We start from the raw sequence: 7,824 nt of genomic DNA, 5'->3' as shown, positions 1-7,824 counted from the left end.
AATATATTAATTAGAATCTAATGTGATGTTAACACTTGTTACATCTGGGCCCTGTTGCATAAAAGTTGCTTTGCCATCTAATGGTAACTTGGTCTGGAATCCTTGATTTTGATTGATTGGTAATCAGCGTTACCATGGTAGTTACCATTGGATAACTAAGTTAACATAATAGTAACTTATATGCAACAGGGGCCAGTTCAGCATAGCAGATTGAATGTTACAGTAATCTTACTATGTTAGTTGGATTTCAGTGTGCCCTCTTAGGCCAAGTTATAACTAAGTTAATAATTATAAGTTGACCATGTCGGTTTTGATGTTCAAAACCATTTGAAAGATTTTGAGGACACTACAAATTGTATAGCATTTAATCATATATTACATTTTACATGTGTGTACGTATATATGTGTGAGTTTGATGACGGCTTATAAATGATACATTGTAAGACTTGACCTGCAGGCAGCAAGCATAAAAGTAAAATGTTGTTTTGACACAGTCAAATGAGATAAAATGTTGTGAAGACAATGAAAACTTTTCCATGTATCACCTACAGAGTATTTTCACCTGCTTGTGTTCTTCTGAAATATATTTTGTTTTGAACCCAAATGATTGATTTACCCCTTGTGCGCGCTGCTTTGTCATTTTCATCTTTTTTGTCTGGTGACGGACTTCCCATGATGTACAATTGCTGAAATATTTCTAATGCTGTATTTACTAAACAATCTTAGCTACCTTTGGAAAATGTTAATACCAGTAAACTTTGACCTTCCATACGTTGAACATCCGCCCAAGTCATACATTATTTAGACTAGATTATGCAAAACCTGTGTCTTATACCTCTTCAAAGACGAACCAATTACCATGGTCCCCATAGATACCTGTAGTCTGTTTTAACGTCCAGCTCTCGTAATCAGAGTACCGAAGCGATGACGTCAGTTGCCATGGTGTCATGGCGGCCTGGTTCTAAACCAAAAGAACCCGCCGAATGAAAGCGTGTGTTTCTCATAGGAGAAAATGGCTGCTATCGGACTTTGATCGCTTGCAACCTATTTTTCAGATGAGCCAAAGTCATACAAATGTGTATACAGACGATCGTCAGCTGCGACTCTGTTTAGAACCAGCCCGCCATGACACCATGGCAACTGACGTCATACTTCGGTACTCTAAAACCCTGTATATTTCAATCTTAATATCAGTGAGAGGTATATTTGCATAGTTAAAAGTTTGAATGTTTGATACCAGTGACAAAGTTCCAACCGATGTGAATTTTCTCTTGTGAGAATATGTTTCGAAATCTGTGTGTTTAGACTATCCAATGTATTTCCTTGAATTTTTTTGCTGGTTTCAGTGATTTTTAAATAAATATGCTATTTTGGACATATTTCATTGTGACTGTAAATGTTTTGTTATTATTTATGACTACATACTATCTCTATTCCACTCTTTCATAAAGAATATATCAAGCATGTTGTGATATTCATGATATAAAATAAATGTGTCAATGTGTAAGAATGTGACTGTCTGGGTCCTGATGTATGTAAATTACACAGTGGATGGCCCATGATAGACATGATACATAAAAGGATTGCTAAGAGGTTGCATGTTTTTGGTCAAAATGTGCACCTTTTGCGGGTGTATTGATATATTTCTGATTTATTATGAACAGCAACAATGTATGCACATTGTTTGTATTCAACATGAATGAGGATTTTATGAATGGACTTTAAATTGGTGGGCCTAATATTTTCCTTTAAACAGTCTGTATATTCACAAAGATATTCAAATTTTTGTTTTGAATGTTGCATTGGCTCTAAATGTTTCATAAGATTATTGAACTTTTTTTCATTTAGTTTGTGTCAAAGTAATTAATTATTACACAAGAATCAGTGTATTTTCTCTTGTCATATAAACAAATTAACACTTTTTTGTACTAATATAGACCTAGATGTATAAATGTATAGTTTCATTAGGCACGAGACCCATCCAAACTAATGTTTCATGTGCTATTTTCACTTATGGGGAAGTTTACTTTGTGGTCTTTGATTGTCCTAAATTCATTTCCCAGAAGGCACCCCTAATCTTGGTAACTATAATACCTCTTCCATTTTTCCATTCTTCTTTGCATATGACTAGTGATCAGTGGCGTAACAGGCGGGGGGGCAGGGGGGCAAGTTGCCCCCCCTGGCGGATTTCACCGGGAAAATAAAAGAAAAACGGGAAAAAGAAAAAAGGAGGGAAAAGGAAAGGGAAAGGGGAAGGAAAGGGGAAAAGGAAAGGAGGAAAAGGAAAGGGAAAAGTGAAAAGAAAACGAAGAAAAAACATTTTTTTTAATGGAAAAGGAAGGAGAGCGGGAAAATGTACGAAAGAAGAACATTAGAGAAAGATCAAATCATTCCGAAATAGGCCTATGTAATGCAATAGCACGATGGGAAATAAATTAAAAGATGACAAAATGGCAAATAATAGCGGGAAACGAAAGTAGAATGTAATTAGTCAAAAGCTAAATTGGAAAACAAAGAAAAGGGACAAGAAAAATGAAATAACACGACCGGGCTGCCGATGATTTAAATTAAAGAGCGGGAAGAAAGATGGACTGCAAACAACATTGTGCTATAAGGTCGCTAAATTTTATGCAAATAAGCTACCGGGGCTTTGCCCCAGACCCCACGCAGTAGGGGCTCTTCATTTATAACCTTCAAATGGCACTATAACGCCCCCTGTTCAATCACTGACATACAGGCGCGGGGGAGGGGGGGGGGTCTTGGTTCGACACCCAAGAGGAAATAAAAGAAATAATAGGAGACAACGTATAATGAAATTAATGGAAACAATGAAATGGGTTATTTGCTTAATATAATGGAAAAATCTATCACATAATTAGAATTTAATTTCAATAGGCATTTTTTTTCCAGCTCGCTTTGCATGCTGGCAACTTTTTACAAATTTTTCCCACATTGCTATGTTTTACCCCCTCAAAATATGTGGTTAATTACGTAACTTGGTTGAATAAATGTGTTGTGTAAAAGCTATATCCTGTATATGCCCGCGATTTGATTAAAATAGCGGCAATCTGCGAGGTTTAAATGGCTTTGATATCAAGAAGTTCCGGGGGCTCCACCCCGGACCCCAACTGCATAGCACTGCGTATGAAAGGGTTGAGCCATGGCCCCAAAAAGTTCTACAAACAAGAATAAAAAAAAAAAAAAGAGGAAATATAAGCAAAGGAAAAGTGTAGAATATGATTTTATTTACTGAATATAATGTAAAAAAATAGCTCAAAGTTTAGATTCTCATGAAAAGGTGATTTTTTCTCGCTCGCTTCGCTCGCTCGGGACTTATATAAAGCAGCTTTTTAGCACATGTGCTATACTGTGCCCCTCCTTTTTTTTTTTTTACTCTTCACGCTACTGCTGCACAGAATCCTGTCCACAGTGGCGTACAAACCACAAAAAAGGAATCTAAAGAGAGAAGAGTGAAATATATCATTCTCTGGATATCATGTCAAAATCTATCACAAAAATGGATTTTTGTATAAAACAGGTCAAAATTTTTGCTCGCTCGCTTCGCTCGCTCGCAACTTTTTTTAAAAGATGAATTCTGCCCGATACGCAATATCTGGCCTTCTCAAAATAGTCGCCTCATTACACCATTACGCCTGTTCATACCATGATATGACCGGGAAATTTTTGGCTCTTGCCCCCCCTGGCCACCGACCCCTGTTACGCCGCTGCTAGTGATCATCATCTTTTCTTTTTACAGTTAAGTGACCTTTTATGGGTGTTGTACCTTAGAATGGTGACTTCTGAATATTATGAATAATGGATCTTATTTCTAGCATGGACACTGATTTATCTTTATTTTTCATTGAGACCAATGAGGTCATAAACAATTACAATAAATACAAATTGTAACAAATGGAACACTGGTATGAGATAAGAGGAAAGAGAGAGAGAGGGGAAAAAAGATAATTTTGAAAAAATATGAAACAGAACAAAACAGATAATACAATGTCAGTATGAGAGAAGATAAAATATACAAGAAAAGGAGAAAAGAAAGGAAAATGGAAAACAGAAAGAAAAGAAGAGAAAAACTTAAGAAAACTAGGAAAACAGAAAAGAAAGAAAACAAAATGCAAATAGGGAAACTAAAGATACATTAAATATGATGGTTTTAGTTTTGGAATATAGTGCAATAGGTTTTGCAAAATTTAAACTGGTTGCCATAAATCAAAGAGAAAAAGGTGCAGCCAGTGGCATACCGTGGGTCACGGCATTGGGGGGGCACCAGCAAAAAATTTGAGTCACTAAGTGAGCGCGCCCAGTTGCCAGGTATACCTAATAGAGACATTTTAAGGACAGTGCCATTAAACGGATATGTCTCTCACTGGTCAAATAATGCGAGCGCAAAGCGCGAGCTTAAAATTTTTGATATTTAGACCTAAAAAGGGACATTATAATCAATCTTTTGTAATCATGATATGTACCTGGCTCGCTAAATAATGCGAGCGCGAAGCGCGAGCTGAAATTTTTGTAAATATTGACCCCAAAACAGGAAGATTTTAAGGACTATATTTTAGGAATCCATTAAGAGTATACACATCTCACCATAGTCATCTAATGCGAGTGCCAATAAGCGCTTGCTGATTTTGTTAGAATTACATCTAAACGTGCACATAAAGCACTTGTAATCCTGATTAACTTACCCATCTACTAATCAAATCTTACGAGCGCAAAGCGCGAGCTGAAAGTTTAGGAAATTTAGACCTGATGAGGGGCATTTTAAGGCTTGTTGGTAGAAATTCACGAAGACCATACGTAGTTCACTAACCAAATGATGCGAGCGCGAAATTTTTGATATTCAGATTAGAAAAAGGGATATTTAAGGACTGATTCTAGGAATCCATGGAGAGCAGACATATTTCACCAATCCACTACTGCGAACGTAAGCACGGACAGGAAATGTTTTATATCAAGACCTTAAAATGGGGCAATCACTTTAAGTAATCATGAAAAAGAAGCATACTATTGTACATAAAACAATAACTCGAAGTGCGAGGAAATATATTTGGCAGTTTGGTGTATATTGACTTGAAAACGGGAGGTTTTAACAGGATTATATATCTCGGTAAACAGACAATGCGAGCACCAGGAACAATGAAGACATAGGCCCTGAGCAAATTATGTTTCATAAAGTTATGAAAAAAAATGTTTCTTATGTAATATAACATAACATAATTATGATACAATATAACATTATAATGAACAATAATGTCTTCTTTCCCACTTCGTTTCTCTTCCTTTCTCCCTCTTTTTCTTCTTTTCCCCGTTTTTTTTTTTTTGGTCAGCCGATTGGGGGGGGGGGGGCACGTGCCCCCCCGTAGTTACGCCACTGCGTGCAGCCACCTTTGATAAAGGAGGTACTCTAGCTTGATGATTTCGCGATCGACAGGGGCGGGGGGGGGGCTTCAGCCCCCCTTATATTTTTCCAAAACCATGTACAAATTCGTAAAAATGATATGATTGTGATTTTTCTCATTGTCAGCCCCCCCCCCCCCACTTTGAAAACCGTTCCGCGGCCCATGATCGAGGTGTGTCACTTTTTCATAGGGCGGTCAATTTCAGCTGTAAAGTGATTTTTTAAAAATACTCCTTGATTATAACCAATATGCAGATTTGCTTCATCAGAGTGGATGAATACCAATTGATTTCTGAACACAGGCATATCTGAAACAACTTTTTTTTTTGCATTCTCGAGAACCCAAGCTGCCGGCATGAATGTAGAAAAATTCTTGAAAGCAAGCATCCTATATCTGCTGTAAGCATTTTACTGAGGGGAGGAATGCTACGAATGGAATCAGGCAGAGGTCAACTTTAAGATCCAGTGTGGTTCATTCCAATCAGCTGGTCGGGAGATTGGGAAAAAAAAACATTATGGAGAGAGAGGCTAGATGCCAAACTTATCATTCCAATGGCTGAAAATGCTAAATTTGTATTCTAATATCTTGAAAAAAGAAATGCAACGATCTCTTCACGTTTGTATTATCGGAATGTTGGAAGACACTGGAGCTGGAGTATAATCCACAGGACTTTAGACACACGGCGGTATGACCACGGAAATATTTTTGTGGGTATGACCCATATTTTCATTTTTTTAATTATCGCTAACGCCACCATAGAAAGACTCGCATTGACAGAATTTTAGAAATCCGCTCCGCTGGCACTGAGTCTGAGATTTAAACAAGCAAGCTTTTTATCTTTTGAAGGATATCGAGTGAATGGATTCACTTGAAAAGTAAGTTTTATTGTTAAATAGCATTTTCTCCGTGCAATCGAAGATAAATTTGAGGAATAAACGTAATATTCCTCAAAATTAGTACCTTGAAACCTGAGGACTAACGTACCGAAACGGTATGTTATTGTTTAGGTGCGCGCAGTGCTCGCCCCGATCCGCTGCCGCGTGGGGCGGAACTGATCACGACTCGGGCAGGGGCCGGGGGGCGGGCACTCACTCACTCAGTATATACATGTATAGACAGGAATAACCGTCGTTTCTGGGGATTTATTCAACAATTTCTGACATTTTACTGTAATCCCCATTTACCGACGGTAGGGTGTACGTGTGGGCTCGCATGTGTTCTCATTCCCTCCCTTTTGTCAATTCACAGTCCAAAGTTTGATGTAATTTTACACATCGAATTTACAATCTAAGGATGTATAAACAACAAACTTTTAAAACTTGATGTTTTAACATTTAAATACTTTAAACGATATAGATGAAAAAGGCATGAAAAATATACTTTACCGATGTTTAATTGGGTTGAACACGATAAAAATGGTCAAAATGGCAGCCAAACTATAAAATATTTACAAACGAACGTCAACAATCACGAATGTGATATCGATATTGCTTTCGATATTATACGATCTGCTCCATATGCGAACGAAACCGAAGATAAACGATACTAGTTATACTAGTACTAGTACTAGTTATAATCGCGATATATCGATTCGAGACATTAAGTTAATACGATAATGACGTCATTCAAGATGGCAACTTGCAAGAAAAACCGTCAGGTCAGGTGAAAATGTCTTAGATGACAGATTTCTCAATCATCCAGAGGATTTTTTTCAATAACTCCGGCCCAAGGTATGCAATTACTTAAGTTATTTATATTTCCCTGATAATGGAAACCATGAAACTTTCAATTTTGCTTAAAAAACAGTTTTAAATCGCGATCTATAAAACGCTAGTTCACTATACGTTGGCTGTAGGTACGGGGCCCCATCCCCTTCAGTCTATGTATGGTGAGTGGAGCCAACGTAGTTCAGCGGAACAACCAAAATACAGAGACTGAAGCTTTTGGTCTAATACATGTAATACAAGGTGGGTATTAGACTAGCCTGGCTATATTAGACCAAAAGCTTCGGTCTCTGTTATGTTGGTTGTTCAGCTGAACTCTGTTGGCTTCACTCACCAAATACAGAGACCGAAGTTCTATCGCGATCTGTACAGGGGACTCAATGGCCATATGTTTATGTGTATTATGTTCGGATAAAACAGGGCAGTGAAGTTGCGCGACAGCCGAGGTAAGTCACTGTTTTTGTTCCTTTTATTAAGTTTTAACTTGATTTTCCCCGTTTTTTGGCAATTAATGCCAAGAGGGAATATTAATTTGCATTTCGGTCGCGTTAATTTTCAAAAGTTTGTTTCATTAAAGACAAAAATTGAAGAGCCCCGACGGCACTCACACAACATGCGAGGTTAGTATACTAACCTCGCACAACATATGTGATTTCATAGTGCATTTTGACGTTTTCATTCATCAC

At 37.5% G+C, this 7,824-nt stretch overlaps 1 protein-coding gene across 2 annotated transcripts in view; it reads left to right on the top strand.

The window, feature by feature from the left end:
* Window positions 1–6,176: 6,176 nt before the first annotated feature.
* The window catches only part of LOC129257776 (uncharacterized), a 62,692-nt gene continuing 61,044 nt past the window's right edge, over window positions 6,177–7,824 (top strand). The window contains exon 1 of one of the 2 annotated variants that reach the window (XM_054896173.2): window positions 6,177–6,289. The gene's annotated coding sequence lies outside the window, so the exon portion shown is untranslated. The remainder of the gene's footprint in view (window positions 6,290–7,824) is intronic. The other variant, XM_054896174.2, reaches the window with a different exon arrangement.

Source organism: Lytechinus pictus, chromosome 3 (assembly GCF_037042905.1).
Source record: "Lytechinus pictus isolate F3 Inbred chromosome 3, Lp3.0, whole genome shotgun sequence".
In the NCBI taxonomy this organism is placed as follows: Eukaryota; Metazoa; Echinodermata; class Echinoidea; order Temnopleuroida; family Toxopneustidae; genus Lytechinus; species Lytechinus pictus.
This window is presented reverse-complemented; position numbering and strand designations above follow the sequence as displayed.